A 27105-nucleotide genomic window follows, 5' to 3' on the forward strand; every position below is an offset into this window, starting at 1 on the left:
TTGTGAGAGACCGACTTCTACATCTTAAACTTGATAAGAAACATGTGTTTTTAGCTTATCAGTTAATATAGAAAGACTCGCATGAGAAATTCTATATTATATAGATATATATATATAAATAACTTTGTTCATAAAAGAAAAAGAGATTGCCACCACTATCATACCCTTGTTTTGCCATGGGAGAAAGCGTGAATCTCTCATTTAAGATGGTTAACGTTCAGACACAGTTGAATACGAATAAGTCGTCAATTTTCCAAATATACTGCTTATGTTCGCTTCTGTAGTTCGTTAATTTACTCAATTTATTAGGAAACAGCATTGCAAGAAAACCATATTTAATTTGTAATTTTAACATAGGTCATTACCAAAAAGATATTGCTAACAAATGCATTATTTTTTGTGCTTCCATTAAGCCAGAAAACGTTAAATATTGCCATATTCTGGTAGTTTTGATCATATGTTTTTCTTCAGTGCCTAAAGGGTATTTTTTCACATCTATTTCCCTCAATCATGTAGCAAGTTTTTATATGCTGAAAGTTTATTAAGTTACAAAAACTTAATGAAACTTTTAAAATAAATTAATTTTAAACTATAATATCTAGATTTTTATCAATTCAGATAGTTGTGTTTCAGAGGGGAAAAAACTATAAAAACTCGACATTTTTTTAAATTTATTTATTTATTGGGATTTTTTCACAAAGCTCTTTTCAAACATAATTTTGATTTTTTTCTATTGAAAATTGCGTTTGTTAAAAGAAAGTAATGTTAATTATATCATATAAATACACTTCTGAGATTATTAGTAAATTTAAGTGATAAAAATATCCAACAGAAATTAATGCTGTATTAAATTTGAGAGTGAAAAATTTATGATGTAAACAAATTTATAAAACAAATACTTACGGTGACCTAAAAATATATTATTTTTGATGTTTAAGAACTAATCATTTAAAAGAAATTAAACAGTATTTTGATATAAACAATGTTTAATTACATTTGTTTTTTTGTTTTTGTTTTTTTTACTTTTTTACAGTTTTATCTTTGTTTGAATCTTTTCTGTTGTATAATTCAAATATGAGTATAATTCGATGTTATGTTAATTAAACATACGCGTGTATATTTAAATGTTGTATAAATTACTGCTCAATAATTTGTTGTATAAAATAATGCTGCATAATTTAAATTTATTCTTTGGTGGCTATGATAATCTTTAAAAAATTGCAATAGGGGTCAGTATTTAATTAATAAATAGTAAAAATTTTAAAACATATTATCTCACATCATTGCATCTTTTATAACATGTAAACCCATTTTGTCCCTAAATATGTAAAAATTTACTTAACACTGCGATTTTTATTTAAATTTTATGCATTTGTAAGAGACATGTTAGAATTTTAGATTTCTTTGTTGAAATCTATTATAATTCGCATTATGAATTTTATAATTACCTATAAACTATTATAGTAACATGTTCCCAAAAGACGAAGAAGTAATTTGTTTTTAATAATGTAACGTTGTCTTACCTAATTTTTCTTCATATACTTAATTTTATAAAGGTAAATCAAATTTACTCATTTAACTTATGTAACAACTTGTTTGAGTAGAGCTACGAAAGTTAATAAAATTTTGTAAGAGTGAGAAAATATTTGTCACTATTAAGTAATATATGTAAGTTAGATATACTAATATTATGTAAGTAAAATATATTATATAAGTTAGATATACTAATTTAATCATGAAAAATCACTATAATTATACATTTATTAATGGTTATTTACTTTTATAACTGAAAATATCATTGAAAAAACATATATTTTACCTGATCGACCTAAAAATTTTAAATAAAATTTATAGTTATACATCGTCATATAAAGTAAGGTAAATTATATGAAATAAAGTCTTAAAAAATCCTCAAAAAATATAACAAGACTTTTTCATATGCTCTCAAAAATATGATTGCAGCTAATTCAAAAAAATCTAATGTTTTGATATCATATAAAACAATTTAAATAATAACAAAACAGTTCTTAAATTCTATTCTATTTCATGGCAGTTTTAAGAACTTTGGTATGTTTTAATTATGTCTTAAAAAAGCTACACTGGAACGCTTTAAAGACTAAATAAAAATGCCTCTGGATATAAAGAAATTCTTTCTTTACTCTTTGTAAATTGTTTAATTATTTACATTATTTTTTGCTTTCTGCCAGTCGTGTGACTCTTCGGGCATTAAATTTTTTTTTATTGAGAAGTTGTGAGCACGTTATCAATTAAGAACCTTTCCAGTGAGAAGCACTTAAATAAAAAGATTTAATTAAAGTAAAGAGATGTTTTCATAAACTACGTTTCTTTTTACAATATCATCATTAAACTATCTCGAATGCTCCATAATTTTGATTACAGTGCAACTAACATGAAGCACTGGGCTTTCAATCCAAACTCCCTATAAGGAGTGTAATTTTAAAGGAACCAAAAAATACTGTACACGAACACTGATATTTGAAATTTATAAGTAAGAAAATGAAAAATAAAATCTTACCCCGTTCTAAAAAATAAAACATTGAAGATTATTTACTAAACGTGTAATAGGAATAAAACTTAATTTTATTTTGAAAAGAAATCATGTACACTCAATTGTCTAATACTTTTCATTTGAAACTGATTTTTTTTATACAAACTCAATTTTTTTATTCTTTATATTCCTGCAATACATTCATTTCATTTTTTCTTAAATAATAATAAATTACTGATGAATCCTCATTAAATTATTGCTAAAGGTAATTAATATTTAAGAATGAATCATATTTCATGTTTTTTACCAAATATCGAAATAATAAATGATATTATTGCTATTTTATAGATAAATTCTGATCAGCCTAAAGAGTGGACATTAAAAAGAACAGTAAACAGTTAGAATAAGCCGTGAACACTTAAAGGAACAGTGAACAGTCGAATGAAATACGAAATCTGAAATTGAAACTTCTAATTTCCATATAAATCTTCTAATTTATTATTTAACGTTGGATTTTTTAATTAATTGCTCGAAATTCCCTTATAATATTGAACTGAATTTTATTTCATAAATATAAAAAGTTTTTTGTATTAAAATGTAATACATATCTTGAATACATGTAAAACACACAAAACATTTTGAGTACATGTAAAACACAAAGTAATTCTGAGAAACAAAATATAATAAAAATTCAAAGCAGTTAGTTTATTTCAATAGAATTTATTTATTCAAAAATAAAAACTTACTGTGAGCTAAAAATTATATGAATACAAAGAGTTAATACAATATGAAGAAATTTCTTTTCGTATACAATTATTTAAAACAGAAAAATTTATGTATGTAAAAAAGAAATAACAGAACTAACAGAAAATCACTCACATGAGCGTTAATTTTGCAGTAATGAAATAATAAATTTTAAAGAATGTGGACTTACTTTTTTGATCTATGTGAAAACATTCGAGTAAGTTTAATTGCAGAAGATATTTTCTAAAAATTTATTTGCAATTGACAAATTTTAATTTTTTTATATTTTAGCTTCATATCTAAACAATTATACTTCCGGCTTGAAGAAAATTCTTGATATTTTATAGATGACAAGAAAAATTTCTCAATTTAATGCTGTTATAGAAAAATTATCATGAAGAAAACACTACTAAATTTTACATTTATTGTCTAAAACTATAGTAATCTCGTCGGTTTAAGAAAAAGCCTGCTCGGAAAAGTTAAAATGCTTGATTTCTAAATTATTTTCTTTAATCTAAATCTATTTTACTTTTATATACATAAGTTCAAACCTTTTTCTTTTGTAAATTGAATTTTTGTTCCAGTCTAAGAGATGTTCTTAGAACTTATTTTGATAAACTAACTTTCATCCTATTTCGGTGAAAACCTTCTGCAAAAACTAAAAAATTAAAATATATATATTTATAATATTTCTAGTATTACTAGTTTCAAAGCGTATAAAGGCTTGCTCTAAGTATTAATTCTAATTTCTAAGCATATTACAATTCGAAGTATTACTTCTTTTTACTTGAGTAGCATATATGTGGATTAAAAAGTTATTACTAAGGCCCGGATTTTGATGACATTTGCATTTTTTTGCATTTTTTGCATTTTTGGAAATTTTTTATCCTTGAGAGCATTTTTTGAGATTTATAGGGCATTTTCTTTAAATTTTGGGGCGTATTTTGCATTTTAAGGCATTTTTTAAATTTTTGGTTAATTTTTTCTAATTTTAATTATTTTTTATAATTTTTTATTATTACACTGGCTTCCAAGCAATGAAGAAAATCTCTAGGATTTTTACAGGTGAAGCAACATCTCTTCAAATTGAAGAAGAATTGTCAGTAAGTGTGGCCGTCCTTTTCAAGTACGCACCAATAACATCAGTAGACGTTGAAAGAAGCTTCTCCTAGTATAAAAATTTGCTTTCAGACAAGAGACGCTCGTTTACACTTCAAAATATTAAAAAAAAAATTATAATCCACTGTAATTCTGATATTTAGTAATATTATGAGATGGAAGTTGTTATATTCATTTAAGTTTCTATACAAAATGAAAATGTTTTGGAGTCAGTATATTTTCCTTTCTTTTGTTATTTTAGGGTATAAAACATATTTTTCAAACTTTAATGAACGTAGAACAAGTATTGCATTGCTTTAATTTTTTTTGAAACGACTCATAATAATTTTAAAGAGTAAAACATTGTTTTAGTTCAATATTTTTACTTCTATTTAAGTCATGTCATAAGGCATTTTTAGCGCAATTTTCGAATTTTAAGGGCATTTTTTGCTCTTTTAAGGGCATTTTTGCAGTTAGTAAAGACATTTTTTGCACTTTTTAAGGGCATTAATTGAGATTTTTAGGTCATCAAAATCCGGGCTCTAGTTATTACATTTTTACAGAAAATCATTTTTTTAAACTAACTGATTTTACTATTGATATATTTCTTAATTAGAACTGATAATGAACAGTTACTGAAACAATTATGTTGTCATTTCCTATCATTTCCTTTGAAATAAGATTCGGAGTTATTTATGTTGAAATTGTGAATAATATTATTCAAAGTTTATTATTCAATTTAGAATAAATTGAAATTGCATTTAAACCCCACTTTTTAAGAAAAAATATAACTGTTGTCATGTGATTAAATTATTTCGCATCGGTTACATTTTTACAATATTTCATTATATCATTTCGCATAAGTAAGTACAATAGTTTATACTCGAAATTAACGAATTATCTTTCAACTGTTATATTTTCAGATAAGTGTTCGTAATTTTTAATGCCTTTATTAATTTTATAATTTCAAAAGCGTAACAAATTATTAAAAAGAGCAATATTTTAACTTTCTTCGAAAAATTCGGGAAAATCTAACTTTTTCTATTAAGTACTATGAAAAAAATCTCCTTTCAGTATATTACTAATAACTTTTGTTATCATAAGTAGCAGCTACATAATTGAGTCCGTAATTATATATTTTACAACCAATTATGATAATTTTAAAAATTGTAATTTTTATTTAGTTTGTTTAAACTTTCTGAAATTAGTTTTCAAAAGCTTGAATTATAAAAGTTCACGTATTTGTTTTTATTGCTTTTTAATCCTTGATTATCTTTTAACTGGAAGTTTTAAATAAACTTTTCTGGAGACATTGTATTTCCATTTCATTGACAGAATGTAGGAAGTAGTTTCATTCTATCTTATTTCAATCCTACCCGAATCAATATTTTGCTTTTTTGAAAACTCATTGCGTCAATAGTTTAAAAAATCTCTATTTTAATCATTTTAATTGAAACTAGCTTTAAGCCATCTTGATCTAACAATTCTACAAATTTTTGTAGGTAAAAAATATCATGCGTTGTTTTAAAAAAAGTTTATGTAGAACTTAATTATTTTTTTTAAAATATATCGCTATTGATTAAAAATGAACCATTATTTTCAAAATGTTTAAGTTTAAATTGAGGATATCAATTTTGTAGGAAAAAAATCACAAAAGAATTTTATTTTCTAACAGCTTTAAAACTAAAATAGTTTGCAACATTTATAAAACTACGCTAGTCAATAGCTTTTGTATCAATTAGATTGATACAAATTAGTTTTGATTGCTTTGAAATAGATACTTACGGGTTCCTGAAAACAAAATCATTTTTTAAGCATAAAATTTGGGAAAAAACATTTTCATACATTTAATTGTTAAGATGATTTTATATTGCGATCCCAACTTTTATTTCAGAGAAAGTTTGAAAATTTGTTCAGAAATATTTACGATAGTAACCTATAAAACCAGGGCTAAAGAGAATAGAAGGGCTAGTTCACTCCGCTCTTAGAGCTGAAGCTACGATTTCCCTCCTCATGAGGTCTCAGATCTGTGTCCTCAGATCTCGGAGATCGCAAGCAAAGATATTTTGATAACTATGCATCTTTCTCTTTGTAAAAATAAGTTAGAATTTTTATGGTTATTAGCTTTCACACTTTACGTAATTAGCACATTATTTCCGTTCATAAACATAGTTCAAATAAACTTTCTTTTCCATTATACTAAAAAAATACCATTTTAAACTTTTAAATATATTTTACTAGTTGGCGAAAATGACACTATAAATACTTTATTTTAAAAAGTTCAGTTTTAACTTTAATTATTAAGAAAAATGAAAGCATATATCGACACTTTTTTATCTACATATTCTTTTATAACAATAAGTTGAGTTAAATTTAGAATCCCTGATTTTAAAATATGTCGTTAATAACTATTTGCTTATACTTAATCATTAGGAAACATCAACCTTAAACGCTAATTACTGAAACAAAATAATAATTTAGGTTCATAATGACATTAGAAATTTAACAATTGTTTATAGATATTTAAATTTAAGATGATATAATTAATAGATATTTAAATTTAAGATAATATAATTTTTAAAAAAAGTCATAAATATTTAAAATAACTACATTAAAAAATATTTTATGAAATTAGGAAAATTTCAACTATACACTATATATTTTATTTATACTTTTTATTTATGCCTTAATTTTCTTTGACTTAATCCATTAATTAATTTTTTTCACCCGCCATTCATTTTATATTAACCATGTCATTTCGGAATCTATTCTTTACATAGTTGTTCATTTACTTTAGGGAACACGCGGAAAATTATATTTTTTCCTTTTGTTTTTCTATCAGAAATTTTACAGGTTGCAATCTCACAAACTGGCATTTCGTTAGTAGTTTAAAATTTTTGTAAATTCACTGCTAAAACCGAGGAAAGTCATTATAGAAAATAACAAGTGTCTTGGAATATGTCACAAAAAGAAACGCTCCAATATTAGTTAGAGCTAGTAAGGCCGAACGCTCTGTTCTTGAAGTAAAAGTGCGAGCTTGCGCTAAAGTGACGTCACTAGAGGTAATCGGAGGATTGACGCGGCGAGAGTTTCTTCAAAGGAGTGAACCAGCCCTTCTATTCTCTTTAGCCCTGCTATAAAACACACCAGTTCGTAGAGGGCATAAAAATTTGGCCGGATGCGAAATTCCTACAGACTGGGATTCGAACCCGGTTCGCAGCATGGGAAGGCGAACGCTCTGTCTCCTGGGGCATCGCGGCTTCAGATATCAGTTTAATCTTACCCGAAAATTGATCCAGTGTTATAATATTCCCAAACTTTAAAGCTGCAGTGTTAACACGCCGCTCACAACCACGCAATCGGTTGCAAGTACCTATTTTCTTCAGCAATATTTATAACATTTCGCGTTTTATAAAGTTTCGTGCTTTATAACAGTTTGCTATACTTCAGAAACTCAATTTTGAAATTTAAAGAATAGAGTTATCTTTAAAGTTACTTAAAAATAGACTGTTACGTAATAATAGATTGTCTAAGTTAGCGATTGGTCAGAAAATGATCTAAAATTGTTCAAATATTGTCAGAAAAATATTACTGTATATGTTCTTGTGCCAGTCAAGTTATTTACTTTATTGAACCAAATCAAAAATATTTGATAGGAGATTAACTTGAAATAATGTTTCCTTCATCATTTATACTTGTAATCCCCTTTCCTAAGACAGCACTAATTTTTACATTCAAATTTTTTAGCCTTAGTGAACAGCTATTGTCTTAAAATTTGAATAAGCAATGCCTATTTTTTTTCAATCGATTTCAGAGGGGTTTTAGGAACTCCTACGATCTTCAAAGTTGCTACTTATTAATAATGGAAACTACATTTTGAAACACGAAGTCTTGAATTTTGATTTTGTGAAACTTATTCCATACAGATTATAAAAATTCCACACCAAATTTAGGTGAAAAGTACCGTCACTCAGGGTTGTGGTACTTATTAACTTAAATCGATTTTTACCGCAACATGTCACGGAACACAAAATTTGATATACCGTAATTTTTATAGTAATAAGATCAGTGAAACTATTCAATCATTTTAACTAAATAAATATTACTATAAAAATTATTGTATAATATGGATTAAGCGGATGATGCACCCAAAGTGCCGGTACTTTATATCGTAATTTGATCCGGAATCTCTTACAGTGCACTGTAAAAAAGAGTTTCTCAAAATTGAGGGAAAAAAGCTGTCAAAATAGCTCTGAAACAAATTTAATCAAATATGAAAACCCCATGCACTCTTTGTTGGGCGATATTTTCAAAACAGCATGTACTCATTTTTGAGACTATACCAAATCCCACTTAAATAAACTACTTAAAATCAGTACTAGATGTGACACTTTTGAGGCTGAAAAATTACTATATGCCATTTTAAGCATGTCACTGTACTTAAAAAAGATGAATATACATGATGTTTTTTATTCAACTATACTTATTTCGGAGCTATATCGACATATTTTTGCTCAATTTTAAGTAACCCTTTTTTACAGTGTATAAAAGAATCCAAAAGATGTATATTCGAAAATGAAAAATTAGATAATATTTTTTATTTACCATGCTGGACTGAAATATGAAAATAAAGATTTGTAGAAAATGCACTCTCTTCAAATAACAATGCAATAAATATGCATACTTATTTTTTAAAAAATTATGAGTATGTGAGAGCCAAAAGTAAATTAAAACTTTTAACGTTTTTGTTAACTTTGATTAAAAACTTTGCGATGTCACATCGATTTATAACATTCTTAAAAGTATATTACTATGTGTTTCAGATTACATTTCGTATTGTTTTCCTCTCGCCAATTTAATAACAGCTTAAATTTATAAGATATTCAATGTAATTTTAAAAATAAAACCAGCATTGATTTAACTTTCGGTAACCATGCTTTTTCTAGATTTGTTTTTCACTTCCATTTCATTTTTCGTTGGCAACATTACGTTTTCTTTTGTTTTTTGTTTTCCTCATTTACGCCTAATATGTCTTAAGAATGGGTGCCAATTATTGAGCACTCGACATTTTTCAACTATTCAATGTTTATAAATTTAGAAGCAAATAAAATTTTTGTGTTATCAATCTTTGATTTTTATTAATACATAAAATCAAATGTTCTTTTAGAGTTTTATAATCACGTGAAAAAAATCTATATTTGAAAGAAAAAGAATATTTTACATTTTAGCATTCTTTGTTGCATAAACTATTTTGATATTTAAAAAAAATGCTAGCAATTTCAAAAACTTCTACTAGTGATTGCTAAATTTGAAAATTGAAATAGGAGAAATTCTCTACTGAGTAAATTTGGACTAATTTTGTTTGTTACTTATATCTGCCATTTTTAGTTAAATAATCCATTTGTAACAATATTTTATGAATTTTATTAGTTTAAACGACTTTATTAAAACACAATTATAAAATACATTTCCATTGATTTCATTAAAAGAGTGTAATACTTACATGCTGAAGCTAAAATAGAAAAAGAAATTATATTTTATTAGATATTAAAAATAATGCAGCTGATATCAAAATACGATAGAAATTTTGTAAACTTTTTCCAAGCACGTGTTTAATAACCCAGATATTGCGAAAGTTCAAAAAAATATATACATATATATTTGTTATAGGAAAGCGAAATAGAAAAAAACCGACTGCTGAAATTCCTGAAAATAAGCTATTAAAATATCATATTAATCAAAATAATTACATGGAAGCTTAAGTTGCGGTGGTGAATTTGAATATGAATTTAAATAGTAGATACAACTATGATCATTTAAGCACTTTAAACCATTTAAAAATATAAATACCATTCTTAAATTAAAATTTCAGAATATTCTGCAATCACTATTTTTTTAAATTCTAATGAAATGTAAAGAAATATATATTGCAAATTTTTTTTTAAATTGTTCATAAATTATCGGTAAAACCCAAAGCATATTAATTGCAATGTAGAAAATAATTAATTTATCTCTCTAAAATTTTGTTTAAATTTTTCCATTCCCGCATCTCATTTTTATCGTGATTTTAAACAAGCAATATTTATATTTTAAAAAAATGAATTCATGAATGAATGCTTGGAAATTTATTTCGATTTAAAATTTATCTTTAGAAAACTTGCATCCTGAACATTAGCTTTGTTTACGTTGATTACATTTTCAATTATATTTTATATTCCAATTAATTTTAGGTAAATCAAAAAATTCTAACCATTTTTAATAAATTTTATTCAATTGAATGGAAAACTAGATCAAATTTGTATCTAAAGGAATTTAAGTTAAAAGAAAAAAATAAACTTTATTTAATATAGAAGAAAATATGGTAATAAATGTATAAAAACTATCCTAGATTTAGTATTATACTACACTAATACAACATTATCAGTTTTTATAATTGAGAAATTATGCCGAAAAATTATTCTGTTATGGATCATTCGTTACTGGAATGCTGATATGACACAATCAGTCACTAGAAGTGAATTTTAACTGTTGCTAATTCACTTTAAGGTTGAGTTTAACTGTTGCTAATTCACTTCAAAGTTGAGTTTAACTGTTGCTAATTTACTTCAAGGTTAAGCTTATGCTTAACATTGATTTCAATGAGCGTAATTTTCTTCGTAAAATAGTATTTTAAGAATTCCGAATGATTTTAAGTAAAAAAATAACCATTTTTATCTCATACTTTTTAAGCAGTTTCCGAATACTTGCACTGTCAAAAGGAATTGTGTCAGCATTAAAGAAATATTTATTTATCTCCTTGGATTGAAGAAAAATTTATTTATTTATTTATTTATTTATTTATTCATTTCTCTCTTCCTTCCTTTAATTATATTATCTCCATCATTGCTTTTTTCCTTTCTTTCTCTTTTTCTATATCTTTCTTTCTTTCTTTACTTTATGAAAGTGAAGTTCTTATGCAAACAAAGAAAATAACTAATAATACGCTAAAATATTACAGATGTTTCAAAGATGAAAAGTATGATGACAAAAACAGTGACAATGCTAAAATTCTTGATACCCCGTTATTCAAAGCCCTCCCAGGTTTTTTGCCAACATTGGTCTAAATTGAAAACAAATTGGCCAAAAATCTAAGCGTTTTGATAAACTGTATTTTATGTCCTTCTTAGTGTGTTAGAGGGTCACTAATCATGAATAGGAAGTCAGATTTCCAAAATTCATTGTGGTTTATCCAATATGTCGATGAAAAACAATTATGTTCACAATATCTTAAAAATTATCCTCACAACACTCTAATAAACGAGTTCCAATAAATGAGTGAAATTATTCCTGATTTCTAATATAATGTGAATTTTAAAAAAAATTAAATGCTGTTTAAACTGCTTTGGAAATGAACTTTCTTAAATAAATTTAAAGTTTTAAAGCTTAAACTGTAAAAACAAATATCGTTTATGAGATTAGAAATTTACTTGCCGTGCATATTACATGCATAACAGTCAAACATTGAATAACAGTCAAGTATTTTCATTTATTTATAGTATATTTTCATTTTCCTTATTTTATTTTCTTAGGTAGTGTAAGTATAGTAAACATACTTCAATTTTTTAAATCACTAAAAAAAATATTAAACCGATTTTCTATCACTTTAAGTTTTTTTGCTACATACTGATGAACGAGAATCAAAATTGATTATTTAGATTATATTTAATTATGATTGCTGGTTAAAAGCTTTAGAATTTCTCTATCTAGAATTAGTTATTCAAATAAGTTATGAATGGAAACATTCAGAAATCAAAATAAAAGATATTGAAAAGCATCTATAAGCAATTAAACGCAATTAATAAAGTATCTGTAAGTAATAAGCAATTAATTTATATGTATTCTAGTTCATCCGTTTGCATCTGTTAAACATAATATTTTAACAAGGTAAAAAATCCTATTGCTAAAAGTACATTTATTGTTTAAATTTCCAAAAACGTTAAAGTCTGTGTTTACCCTTAGTTTGCAATAATTAAGAATAATCCTAAAATTGGCGTTTTACAATAGATGTAAAACATCAATATAATTTATTTATGGTTACATTGTTGTATTGGCATTTGTAAAAACTTTTATTCTACATTTGGATAGTTGTTTTTCGAATTCGACCACTATGACCAATTCATAGGTTAATTGAAACAAAGCATACAGACACATTTCTCATTTTGATTTCTAATATTTTTGGAGCAAACATGAGCAGCTAAATGTTTTTATATGTATTGAAGTTTCTTTTAGAGTTCCATACAATTTTAAAACTATCTTATGTGACCAAACTTTTTAAATTCTTCAATGCTTCTAAAAAAATCAGAGCGTTAAATTTATGTTCCAAAAACATCTCTAAGTGCAATTAAAAGGAAATTTTTATTTATTCTCCTTATACATTTGTATTTGTTAAACGCAACTTTTAATAAGATAAAAAAAATGCGTCAAAAGTTTATTTTTTGTCAAACTTTCCAACGACATTAACATCTATTTCTTCCTTCAATCATCATTTTACAAAAATATAAGTTCAGCAAATTACTAAAATAGAAAAATATAAAACAATATTATTTGTGATGACATTATTCTATGGACATTAAAAAGTAGTTATGATCAAGGGGAAAAAAATTTTATATTTTTTTTTCATTTATTTATTTATATTTTATTATTTTTTTAATTTCAGATAACCTTTTTCATTTATACCACTGTGAACCAGATATCAGCTCGAAACCTTGAATTAGCATAAATTGTAGAAATCAGCTTTATAAATCAGTTAAATTATAGAAATCAGTGTTACAAGTACACTTACCTCAACAAAACTAATTTTTAAATTTTATCGGGATTTATCATAGATTTTCATACTACTCCCAAAATAACTGTACATGAAAATTAAACAAAAATATGATTTGTTCACACTTTACCAGATATAGCTTAAAATTAAAGTCGTACATTATTTTATCTATTTTCTTATGCATCTGACTTTAAGTGAACAAATATTTCAACGATCTCTGGAAACCATTGGAAACATACATTGCAGCAGACATAGAAATATTACTTTTGAAAAGTAACGAGTGATAGTACATTTATTTATTTATATTTTATTATTTTTTTAATTTCAGATAACCTTTTTCATTTATACCACTGTGAACCAGATATCAGCTCGAAACCTTGAATTAGCATAAATTGTAGAAATCAGCTTTATAAATCAGTTAAATTATAGAAATCAGTGTTACAAGTACACTTACCTCAACAAAACTAATTTTTAAATTTTATCGGGATTTATCATAGATTTTCATACTACTCCCAAAATAACTGTACATGAAAATTAAACAAAAATATGATTTGTTCACACTTTACCAGATATAGCTTAAAATTAAAGTCGTACATTATTTTATCTATTTTCTTATGCATCTGACTTTAAGTGAACAAATATTTCAACGATCTCTGGAAACCATTGGAAACATACATTGCAGCAGACATAGAAATATTACTTTTGAAAAGTAACGAGTGATAGTACAAATACTTAAAGCAAGCAAAAGTAACAATAAGAGGAAAAGTTATGACTTTAAATTTACTGGATGAAAATAACAAGAAAATGCACAAGTACTGAAAAAGAATAGTGAAACTTTTCAAGTTCACTGAGAGAAAATCGAAATTTCAAAGTACCCTAAATATTTGTTGAAAACGTAAGAGCAAAATATAACAATTTTACTCATTAAAATACCACAAAAATTATTTATTATATGAAATTCTCAATTATTTCTAAAACTCAATGCATTGAAAAAGAAGTGTCACTTAGTTGTACTTTTTTAAGTTAAAGATATGAACAACTGAAATAGAAGAAGAAAGAAAATTACTTTTGAATGAAACTAAAAGAAATAATAAAATTCTCGAATATTTTTTACATGATACGATGTTTTCATCCCCTTATTTTTCCTCATCTCATCCCAGTGGAAGATGAAATTTACATATGTATTTTATTCATCTCCTGATTCTTGGAAAGAATGATAAAATAAAAGAAATCAAAATTTATTTTAATAGTGTCTATAAACGAAGACTAAAAAGAATTACCAAATAAAGCAAGTACTTTTTCACTAAAATTATCAGACAATTTTAAAAATGATTTTTAAGAATGCAATCACATTCAAAGATATTATGAAATAGAAGAACTAGCGAATTGAAAGGACTTCACTTTTATCGTTCAAGTTATCGTAACAGCATTCTAGTAACCTTTAACAATCAATGCCATTAACTTTTAAGTTACATTTTAAAGAAATAGTTACAATTTTAAAGAAAAAATGCGTTGGTTATGTAAACGTATAGGCTCAAAAAAAAACTGCCGAAGCACGAAAGCTTACCCAATCCGAAAATTGCAACGAAGAGGACAAGAATCTGGAATAAAGCTGTCATGCGCATCTTGACACTTTTAATTGATCTAGTTACACTTGACACTTACTCTCGATGTAATCTAGAGTGAGTATGTGCCTCCTTTTATAAAGAGCCGTTAGCAGCTCAGCTGTTTTTTTTTCGTAATTAAAAAGACATAAAATTTTTATTGCGAAAACTTAATTACTATTAACACATTCCAAAGCGATACATTTCCTTTATTTATTTCAACTCATTTTATCCAATAATATAAGTTCTAAAAAACATAAATACCTTGATATTTTTTTTTGGGGGGGGGGTGGAATCAAATGCATAAAGTCAAAATAAGTCAATATAAAAATAACATGTTTCTAGCATTTAAAAAACTGCTGTAATTTATTGTTGGTGTATAAAATTGTAGAAACTTTTTACGAATAGTATGATGAAATCGAAAAACTTTTTAAAATTTAATACACTGTAATTAAATTAGGAAAGTTTATCAATAGGGATGATTTTCAGACCAAATAAAAGGTTATTTAATTAGTTTTTGGTTCTAGATCTGCATGTCTGATAGCCATCAATCTTGGACTGATAGCCCAATAGATTTTAAAAAAAGCATATTAAAGTTAAAATAACTTTTGAATAATTTGCCGATGAAAGCGTCTCCAAGCGAACGCGTTTTAAAATGGTCTCTGAATATGTCACTTGCATTTTTTTCTTTTTTTATTTCAATTATCCAATTACTTCATGGTTTTACTTTAAAATCATTATTTTATAAACATAACCTATTCTTTTAAAAATCATTTAAACTTGAATACAATTTCAAGAATAAATATTTCATTAATTTAACTGTATACTTGAAAGCAATCATAAATTTGCTATAATGAAACCATAAAAATCAGACACTATTCTGTACATTATTGTAATTTAACACATTGTAGGTTACTATATTTTTGGTAAGTCAATTTTCTTCTCGGTTTTAGATTACACTTCATTTATTATCTCATTTTATTAATAGATATATTTTAATAAAACATTATCAGCAATTAGTTTCCTAGTGAAGGAAGTGTTAACTCTGTTCTATCCATATGTTGCTATCAATAAATATTTAAAAAAATATTCATATGTATGTCTACTTTTATAAATCTACGATTCTGAACAAATTTATACCAAATTCAATGCACATGCATCTGATGCACACAGTTTTGAACATCCGTTCAACTATTTGACAATCGGTTCACTTGCTTAAATCTAAAGAACGTTTTCCATATGATTAAGAAAACATTTTATTATGTCAGCGATTTTTCCCGTTAATAGATCCTTCCAATAAAAACAAGTCTCCTTGGGCATTCATAGAATGTTGTATAAGTGAAAAATATGACATTACTAGTTGAATACCCATTCTTCACACCGGTTGAATGAAAAAATAAGCAAAGAATCAATAAATCATCACTGTGAAGCATTACGAAACCATGCTCAGAAAGGAAAAACATATACCGACACAATTATAGAGCCCGATGGAAGAACCAGGTAAATTAAATTTTTAGGGATATTAATGAATCGGAGAAAATAACAAGGAAATTGTTGCATCTATATGGATATGTTTGATGTAACAGATCCTGTTTTTACCTTCACTTTAATCTTAACATAAGTTTTTAGTATGCTGCAGGATTTTTATTTTAAATCAGGCAGTGAGTGGTTAATAAAATAAGGCAAATAATCATTAGCCCCGCCTTCTAATAAATTGGTAATAAAATAGTTTTGATACCGCTTTTCTTTTCGTTCTGAAAATGTCATTTACCTGGTTCCTCCTCTAAGTTTTTCAATTAATATAGTTAAAATAGATTCACTTTTTTATTTAATAGCATTTTTGCCCTAATTGGGGGCTTTACGTTATTAAAGAAAGCAAAACTGGATTTTTGTAGTTCATCCAATTAGAATAAAGATAAAATGTATTTAGCATCACTTGGCATCATGCTACTGCTTGCGGTCGACTCATAATTATCAAAATTTTCCACTATCAAGTAATTTTCTCCGGTGCATATCCTTTTCGAGGGACCGTAATATACTTATTTCCAAAGTATCGGTATTAAAACTTAGTATTGGTGCTGTTTTAATAATCACCAAATACACCGAAGAGCCATTACATTATGACCACCCTGCTAATAACATGTAGGACCACCTTTAGCCCACAAAACTGCTAGCACCCGCAGTGGCATTGATTCCACAAGGTACTGATAGGTAGTCTGAGGTATCTGGTAGCAAGCGCTCACCAACTGGTCCGGCAATTCCCTCACATTGCGAATGGGTAGCGTGGCAGCACGAATTTGGTTTTCCAAGTAGGAACACAAATGCTCTATTGGATTAAGGTCAGGTGAATTTGGGGGCCAAGACATGACTTGAAAGTCACTGGAATGTTCTTCGAACCAATCCATGACGATTCGACCCTTATGACATGGTGCATTATCCTGTTGGTTAACACCATCCCCCGCAAGAAAAACTGTTGCCATGAACGGGTGAACCTGGTCTGCAACTATGTTCAAGTAGCTTGCAGACGTCAGGGATTGTTCTATGAGGATTATGGGTCCTAATGTGCCCCATGAAAGCATTGTTCCTGGGCGAGAAACCATGAAAACCTGGGCGAGCCCATTGTTATAGATGGAGGGTGGTCATAATGTAATGGCTCTTCGGTGTATATCAATATAATATTTTATACCTATATTAGAATATTTGGTACTTATTGCATTAAGCCTTCAACATTTTAGTTTTGTGAAAAATACATTTGTCAGTGACAGCCAACTAAGGCCGAAATTTTTTCGAAAAAATAGAATTTTTATTAGTACTTGATAAAGATTTTGGAGCATGGCCATTTCTCTATCTGACATATAGTTATCTGAATTCTCAAAAAAGTCAGATATTTAAAATTCTATTTCTCAAGAACAATTCAGCCTATTTTGCTGAAATTTTGTATTTTGTCAAGCAAAATTATATTCTTTAAAATGATACGAAAAAACTTATTCCTTATAATTCAAAGTTTTTTCGACTATTATTAAATGAAATAATAAAAAAAGCTGTAATAAATTGAAATTTATTATAGTTTATTTTCAATACTTTTAAAGATAGATTATTTTTCTGTAGATGGCACCACTACGGTAAAGTTTCAATTCAATCATAATAATGATATTTTTTTTAGAAATTTTGAATTAGTCGTTTAAAATGGGATTTTTGGGGTGAAATCTGGGTAACTAAATTTATTAATATTTATTGAGGATAGTAGTATAATTTCTATGGGGTATTGGAGGATTTATGACGATTTTTCTCAGGGATCTTTTTTTTTGGTTCTGACGTCCGCCGGATGTGGGATGACTCTGGACGTGGTAAACTGGTCAGTCTAGATTCTTTCGCCTTGTTGAAGGGAGGATAAAAGAGAAGCGATGAATGTGGCTAAGCGCAGTAGTAATCAGCAGTAAGCAGTTAACCAGAGCAGTATCCTGGGGATACGGAGTTTGTCCGCTGAAGAGTGGTTCGTGACAGTACCTCGGAGATGGTGGATCGTAACCTTAGAGAAAGCTAAACTGCAATCTCTAGCGGGAAGGACTACCGAGATTAGCCGAAAGCCGATATCCTCGAGACGATGGGCCAAGTCCGAAGGAATCTATGCTGGACGTCCGGTGTTCCCCTTCTACATGCCTAAGCCGATTGAAGTTAGAATAGCTGGAGAAATTTCGAGATCCTAGCCGAGGAGTTTGTCCATGAGTTCATCTACCATTCTGGTGGGCGGTTCCAGAGGGCAAACAGTAAATTCTTTAGGGTACTTATAAAACTTTAAATTTTATTTAGTTAACATTTTAGAAGTAATCATTTACCGTAAATTCTGAGCTGTTATGCTGTGTTTTTTTTTTTTTTTTTTTTGTGTGTAGGAGAACAATCAGTATTTAAGTGTGATTTATAGATATCATAAACCAAGTCTGGTTTTTAGTAATGTTAAATGCAGTTTTTATTTTTTAAATGTCTTTTTTGAACTGTAGTAATTGAAGGTTATGCTTGAGTGTTATAAGGTTGCATTTTAGTTTTAATTAATGTATAAATGTTTATTCCCATGTAAGCATTTGGAAATGTGTGAAATTATGTTTTTTGAAGATTTAGAGGTGCAATAAAAATGAGTTTTAAATGTAAAAAGTTTTCTGTAATTCATTAGATATTTGTCTACTAAATAACCTGGGTAACCGTTACTAAATTTAAATTTTGAGATCATAGCCAAAGGGGTAACGGTACAAAGCGACGTCCCGCGTGGGTCAGCCAACAGTCCGTCTACAACTGAGGTTATTTTGCGTCAGCACTGCGGTCGGTGCGAGCTGGGTGTGGACCTCTATCCCCTTAGCCACCGTCTCAAATACCGATTTAGTGAAAATAAGCATTTATGATATTATTTTATATTCATTTTTGGAACAATAAAGCAATGCTGCATAAAATACACCTCCTTTTCAGCCATGCAATAATTTTGCTGCTGAACCGGCACTTTCTGCATAGTTTCAATATTTTAGTTTCGCTATACAAAATCATCAAAAGAATCAAGATTTAGCAATTAAATAATTATAATCCTTCAAAATATTTATTAATGGCCCTCGCTGATATTTTACTAGCCATTTTTGGTGAATAAATATGCTACTTGAAATTCTTTTTCACACTATAAAAATTTTCAGTGTATCTCGACGCAAAAAAAGTATTTGAAAATAGCAACAAACTCTCGCCAGCTATCAAAGAAACTACTCTTGATAATCAACTTGGTCTGTCATGATTTTTCGATATTCAAAACACGCCAACATTGTTTTCGGAAGAGAGAATAATTCTGGTATGGTAGAGAGTTTGGCGTAAGATTATTCATTAAGTATTTAGATTCAAATTACATCCGTTAAACCAGATATGAAAGTTCAGTCTGCCGTTTACCCAAAATAAGGTGTTGTTTTTGGATTGTTCAACATTAAATTTGGAGAGATATCATACCACTGTTTTTACAATATATATATACATATATATATATATATATATCTGCTTCTACATGTTATTTTTACTTTTTATGATCTATTTTTATGTAGTTATTTTATAAAAAAAATTTTTTGAGTGCTCCTCACACTATTGTATTAATATATTTTGCTTTGGCTTTATTGATACAATATCAGAAAGCACTCTGTTTTGCGGATATAATCGTGCGGGCTGAAGAAAAGATTATATCTTTTTTTTCCGGCCTTTTTTTCCGGTTTTTTAATTAATATTTCATTTTTTTTTTTTTTTTTTAAATAAAATGTTGTTTGTTATTTTTTTTACTTATTATTTCCCACTCCCTTTTTTTCATATGTCTATAATTTTTCTTTGTTTTATTCTTCATTTTGAACTTATATATATATATATATATATATATATATATATATATATATATATATATATATTATTATTATTATTAGTAGTAGTAGTAGTATTACTATTATTATTATTATTATTATTATTTTTATTAAATTTGGATTGAAATTATACCACAGTTTCTACAATATATAAATATTATTATTTTCAGCCCTGTTGCAAATTATCTTGCTGAAGTGATATTTTCTATACAACCTCGCATTTATTTTTGTTATTTGTAATCTTTTTCGCAAGTGCCATATTGCTAAATTAAGAAAATAAAAATAATAACTATACATACATTAATATTCACCTAACAATAATCAAAAGGATCCGCAATCGCAATTTTACCAATTTATTGCCACTTAATACTCCAATTTTTAATTACAATTATTTTAATAATAACTTTTTTTTTAATTCCGGCTAAATTAAAATTATTATTTATTAAATTATTGAGAACTTAGAACGGAACGTTTGTTTTTAGTGTCGTAAAACCATAAAAATTATTGATCTCTACAGATACAGCCAATTTTAAAAACATTTTATTCCATGTAAACTGTTTTTTAATAACAGAATTTTTCTTTTTATTACATTCTAGCTAGATGTAGAACTAACCAGCAAGCTGTGAAAAAATACCCAATACTGGACCTAAAACTAATTGATAAAAGAAAACAATAATTTGAAAATATCATTAAAAAAAGTTCTTTTGTTACAACAAATAATTGATTCTTAATTAAAACGAATAATTTGAGCTTAAAAATATACTTTTATCACAATAAATAAGTAATGGTCATTAACTGCTTATTCACAGTATTTTTTTAAAAAATAAACAAGAAAATATTGCAAACACAAAAAATATTTCTGTTTCGAAAGGAATAGATATGAGTATATTTTAAGAAATTTTTACACATTTCTATGAAATTATAAAATACGCAATGTAAGGGATGAAGTTGCAATTTTTTCAGATTAGTAAAATAATAGCATTTAAAATTGAAATTATTGTGTGCAAATTAATTATTTTTGTTACCAAAGACAAAGCTTTGAATATTTCTCACGAAATTTGTAAAATTTAAGATATAATGAAGTATATACTATTGAACATGCTACTTTTTTGTTATTGAAATGTGTAATAAATTTTGTTTTTAGTAACGTAAAACCACACAAAATTATTGACCTATGCACGATTACAGTTATTTCAAAACCATTTTATTTCAAGTAAAATATTTTATAATAACAGGATTTTTCTCTTGATTCCATTCTTGCAACACCAGCTGTAGAACTAACCAGCAAGTTGCGAAAAAACATTTAATACTCCACCTAACACTAATTAATGGAAAAAACAGTAATTTGAAAATGTTAAAAAAATGTTCTTTTGCAACAAAAAATCATTGATTCTTAATTAAAACGAATAAGTTGAGCTTTAAAATATACTTTTATCACAACAATTAAATAATAGTCTTTAACTGCTTATTTGCAGCGTTCTTTAAAAAATAAACAAAATAGAAAATATTGCGAGTACAAAAAATATTTTTGTTTCCGAAAGACCAAATATTATTTTTCAAGAATGCAATTAAATAGCAATTTTTTTGTTGATAAGTTAAAGAATAGCATTTAAACTAGATGTTTTTAACGATTTAAAATCATTTCCAATCAATATTAATTGGACTAATCAATTAATATAAATTAATTCTTAATATTAATTGGACTATATAATCGATTTGAAATAGATTGTCTCTTGAAATATCTAGTAGAAATGCGAATGATTTTGAACAGTATCGTTTCATGCACTAAATATGTCACCAAGTGTACCTCATTAACGATAATGTGTGATATAAGTACTCTTCCTCTTGTGCCCTCTATTTTTAATATTATAATTTGTACTCTCTAATTCTCCTATTTGTACGTTTCCTCTAATTCTCTTCTTATTTACAATTAGTACTAAATAATTTTACAAAAATCTGAAAAAAACGTTAAATACTTAAATTATCTAGTTTATGCTATGCATTTAAGTGTGTTTTGTTTAGTTTAATTAAAAAACATCATTTTCCTTCAAAACAAAAGTATTTCACTGAGCATAAACATTTTATTTATAAAATTGCCTTTAAAAATGAGTTTTGTGATGTGAAATATAATAATTACGTTTCGTTAAAGAATGAATGTGTAATTGAAAGTAATAAGCGAAATTGATTCTTATCATGAGTAGAAAAAATATTCTAATGTTATCCAAGTCAGTGTAAAGCACTTCTGAAATTTAGTGCAAAAATTTTGCATTTCGTAAAAATATTTGACCTAATCTGGGATATCATTAAATAAGCTGAAAAAAGAGTTGCCATTTGTCTTCATTTATTACCCAAATGAAAAAGAAAAATTAAAGAAGCATTTTAAACCTAGCTTTACGTCCTTAGTCTTTTCTTTTTCATATTTTAAAATAGGATATTATTGTTAGGCACTTTGTAAGTATGTATTTAAGAATTTCATTAAAGAAGGTTTTGGCGTTGTAAATTTAAATGTATATTTTTCATACTCAGTAAAGTAGGTAAGCAAACAATATAATATTTTAATCTTGAGGCATATGCTCACCAAATTTTAAGGTTTTCAAGAACAGATTAAAATTAACGTTACTCAACCGATCTCACATATCATTGCATACTCGCTTTGTAGTCTTATCCTTAAAATAAATATTTACTTTAACGATAGTAAATATTTTCGTTTTTAAATCTATTGTTTTAACTACAATGTATTAAATTTTTGGACTTAATTCTTGAGTAAATTTTTACTACATTAAATTTTAAATTACTTATAAAAAGCACTTTTTCAAAATATTTAACTTTAATTTTAAATAAAAGAGTTACCCTAAAAAGATGTGGCGAAAAAATAGGTAGCTAAATGAATATCAAAAATAAGCATTGCAAAGAATATACTTAAAAATTGTATTCGAGATTATTTTATTCTTCGAGAAATACTTTTATGCAAAGAATTAAAGTTTTGCTAGAAATAAGAAAATTATTTCTCAAAAGCTGAAAATTACGGTTTCTATTGTTAAGAGCCATCAATGTAAGTTCTGAACAGAATCGCGTTGATCATAAGCTTGTTTATTTCAAATTATTTGCCTGATGGACAAAAAGTTATTAAAATAAACACATAAAAAAGCTAATTATTAAAAATTAAAACAGTGCATTACATGTCTAAGCAAAATATAAAAGTATGACTAAATTTAACGCATCCCTCCTGATTTGCATTTTGGCAACCTTGCTTTTTATAGTATCGCCTGAAAACCTGATCACTGATCATTGATCAAGTATCATCTTAACGAAGAGCTCCTTACCACCGAATTCGGAGATAAGAGCGGGATGTTCCTACAAAACACTTCTAAAGCTTTATACCGCTCCTCTAATATATACATTAAAACCGCATCTCTAATATATATTTAAACGTGATCTAGTTAAAGCTGCGATGATCTTTAGAATATCCCGATGAAATTTTAATGTGTACAATTTTGAAATTAGTTGGTTCACTTTGTGAGTGAAAAAAAATGAGAATTTGGATTCATAAATAATCTTCTAAAACTTTCTTATTCAGAATATGAACGAATTTTCCAAGTCTAAATGTGTTCTTGACAATAATACCTCTTTAACCATATCACTGGTAAAACTTGCACTTTGCTAATTTTAGCTACTTTATTTTAATGGGTATATAAAAATAAACGTTTGACTAAAACACGGTTTACTCAAGATTTTTTTTCGAGTCACTGATATCTGCTAAAAAGCAAAAACATGTTCACATTAAATCAATTTTACTATAGTTTCATGTCACGAGAATTTACTGAAAAATTAAATAAATTCAATAAGTTAATGTGAAAAATATATATATTTACATTGTTTATTATGTTCTGCAAAATAAAACAAGATTAAAATTATACTCAAAAGTGCAAATTTACACACTGTATTTACAGATTTCTAAAACTATAAACACTATAGATATGAAAATTCTGAAAATTAAATTTGACAAATATGCACCTAATATTTCAAGTTAATCTGTTGGAAAGCAGGCAAAAGAATAAAAAAACAAGAAACAATCTTAAGAAAAGAATTTCCATTTAAGATTCAACAAATGTTTTCTTTCTTAAACTATTTTTTTTTGTGAAAAATTATAGTTTAAAAGAATAATAAAAATAATAGTTTACTTGTTTTTTCTCATTCCAATAGAAATTTCAATTATTGTAAAATATTTGAAAAAGCTCTAAACATGTACTGAGAAAAAACATGTACGGTCAAAACTACCAGAGTAAGGTCAATGGCTCTAAGGTTCTGGCTCTATGGGAACACCAAAATGCGCAATTTTTGCTAAATTGCTTTTGTAGTGATCTTGGCAAAATTCACAATAATTTAAGGTTTTTAAATATTTAGGCAATTTTATCATGACACATTAGACCATGTTTGAAAAACTATTAAAAGGTTAAAATTATTTTTCAGTTTTGTATTTTTAAGTAAATGTTTAGTAATAACAACTATAATTCTGAAAACCAGAAATTCCGGAAAACCGTTACAGTATGAAAGTAAAGTTAACAAAGGAATAGTTTAAGAACCGTTGCTATAATCTTTCTGTATGAATTTATCACTATTTATAGGTTTCTTTACTCATAAGGGTTCCTTATTTATGGGGTTCTTACTAATATACTAATCTTTAGGGTTCCTACATTTTCTGAAAATGTTTTTAAATGTATATGCACATATTTTTCAGTCTAAGTATTTCTTTTTATCCTTTAACCACACAATATTTTTTTCAATGATAACTATTAGTATCATAAAAACGTCAGCAGTTTCTGCCAGTAAAAATGAACTCAAAGTTGACATCCTTTCCCCCTCGACTTTTCCTCCAGATGCGAAAGCATGAAAAAAAAATTTCTTAAAATTACCATGATCGCCACGAAAAGCAATTTAATCTTGTTTAAAATATGACTAACAATTCGACTGTAACCTAAAATATTATAATTAGTCTCAAAAATAGCATTTGCAATTATTATATTCATTTTATGTTTGTTATATTATATTATGTTATGTATTAGCATGATGTATCACTTAGCCAGTCATGCTTTTCAAGGAATAAACTCTAAGATAGATTCATTATATTGTAGTAGTTCGTAACATAAATACATTTTTAAAGTCTTTATAACAATAAGGAGTAAAGCATCCCTGCAACAGCCTGTTCAGGTCCAGAAGATTCATAGAGGTTTTAGCTCCAGAGTGTCCTCAAAGATCGATTCCTATGTCCCCAAGGACGATCATAGCAATCTCATAAGCAATGTGGCTCTGAGAACAGGTCGCCTTTACTTCCCAGACCAGCTGATATTCAGCGATCTGAAGCTGGACTGGCTTCACACCGTCTCTGGGAATCGATTCTCAGTTCTTTACAATGGCGCATCCATCTGTTCCTTAACCACTAAACCATCGCGGCTCAATTATAACGATTAACTGTTTGAAATGAATGTATAAATTTGAGAGCAATCTAAAATTTACTTTAGTCATCCTCGTCGCATTCAATTTTCTCATCTTTATATCTCAGACTATTTCTGATAAAAACGGTTTAAATACAAACAAAAAAAATTAAGCCTCAAAGGCTAGATAGTTGAAGAGACTTAGGCTATTTCAGTTAAAAAAATCATTTAATTGCGTTATATGGAGTGTTGCCAACATTATTCGTGGGATATTTACATCGATGGTTTCCCCCTTGCAGGGATGTTGGATTTTGGCCCAGATTTATCTAGCCATGAAGAATATGAAAAAGACACGCATTTTTGACTGTCCTGATATTTTATAGGGAGGTTCTGAAAGGGGAGGAAGTTTCAAGGATCTTCTTATCTCAATGAAACGTCATTCAATTGATAAAATTTAGAGATTTTGATTCGCTAAAGGGATAGAGTCGTTCTTGTTCTGGGAAATTTTTGGGACTATCTTAATATGTACTTCATCGAAGAATTATTGCCCATTAACTTCAGAAAATAATATTTTATCTGGCCTTAACTGGTTCCTTTTGACTTTTTATGGCTCTTTGTGAGAGACCTACTTCTACATCTTAAACTTGATAAGAAACATATGTTTTTAGCTTATCAGTTAATATAGAAAGACTCGCATGAGAAATTCTATATTATATATATATATATATATATATATATATATATATATATATATATATATATATATATATATATATATATATATAAATAACTTTGTTCATAAAAGAAAAAGAGATTGCCACCACTATCATACCCTTGTTTTGCCATGGGAGAAAGCGCGAATCTCTCATTTAAGATGGTTAACGTTCAGACCCAGTTGAATACAAATAAGTCGTAAGTTTTCCAAATATACTGCTTATGTTCGTTAGTGTAGTTCGTTAATTTACTCAATTTATTAGGAAACAGCATTGCAAGAAAACCATATTTAATTTGTAATTTTAACATAGGTCATTACCAAAAAGATATTGCTAGCAAATGCGTTATTTTTTGTGCTTCCACTAAGCCAGAAAACGTTAAATATTGCCATATTCTGGTAGTTTTGATTATATATTTTTCTTCAGTGCCTAAAGAATATTTTTTCACATCTATTTTCCTCAATCAGGTAGCAAGTTTTTATATGCTGAAGTTTATTAAGTTACAAAAACTTAATGAAACTTTTAAAAGGAATTAATTTTAAACTATAATATCTAGATTTTTATCAATTCAGATAGTTGTGTTTCTGAGGGGGGGAAACTACAAATGCTCGACATTTTTTAAAATGTATTTATTTATTGGGATTTTTTCCCAAAGCACTTTTCAAACATGATTTTGATTTTTCCTATTGAAAATTGCGTTTGTTAAAGGAAAGTAATGTTAATTATATCATATAAATACACTTCTGCGATTATTAGTAAATTTAAGTGATAAAAATATCTAAGAGAAATTAATGCTGTATTAAATTTCAGAGTGAAAAATTTAAGCAAATTTA

At 27.0% G+C, this 27105-nt stretch overlaps 1 long non-coding RNA gene across 1 annotated transcript in view; it reads right to left on the reverse strand.

Moving 5' to 3' along the window:
• The window catches only part of LOC147807036 (uncharacterized), a 32002-nt gene extending 5728 nt beyond the window's left edge, over positions 1–26274 (reverse strand). Inside the window, exon 1 of the long non-coding RNA XR_015435478.1 lies at positions 21300–26274. This is a non-coding gene — a long non-coding RNA (uncharacterized LOC147807036). The remainder of the gene's footprint in view (positions 1–21299) is intronic.
• Positions 26275–27105: the final 831 nt, after the last annotated feature.

Source organism: Parasteatoda tepidariorum, chromosome 7, assembly GCF_982258835.1.
Source record: "Parasteatoda tepidariorum strain Cologne lab strain chromosome 7, Ptep-v5.0, whole genome shotgun sequence".
Classification (NCBI taxonomy): Eukaryota; Metazoa; Arthropoda; class Arachnida; order Araneae; family Theridiidae; genus Parasteatoda; species Parasteatoda tepidariorum.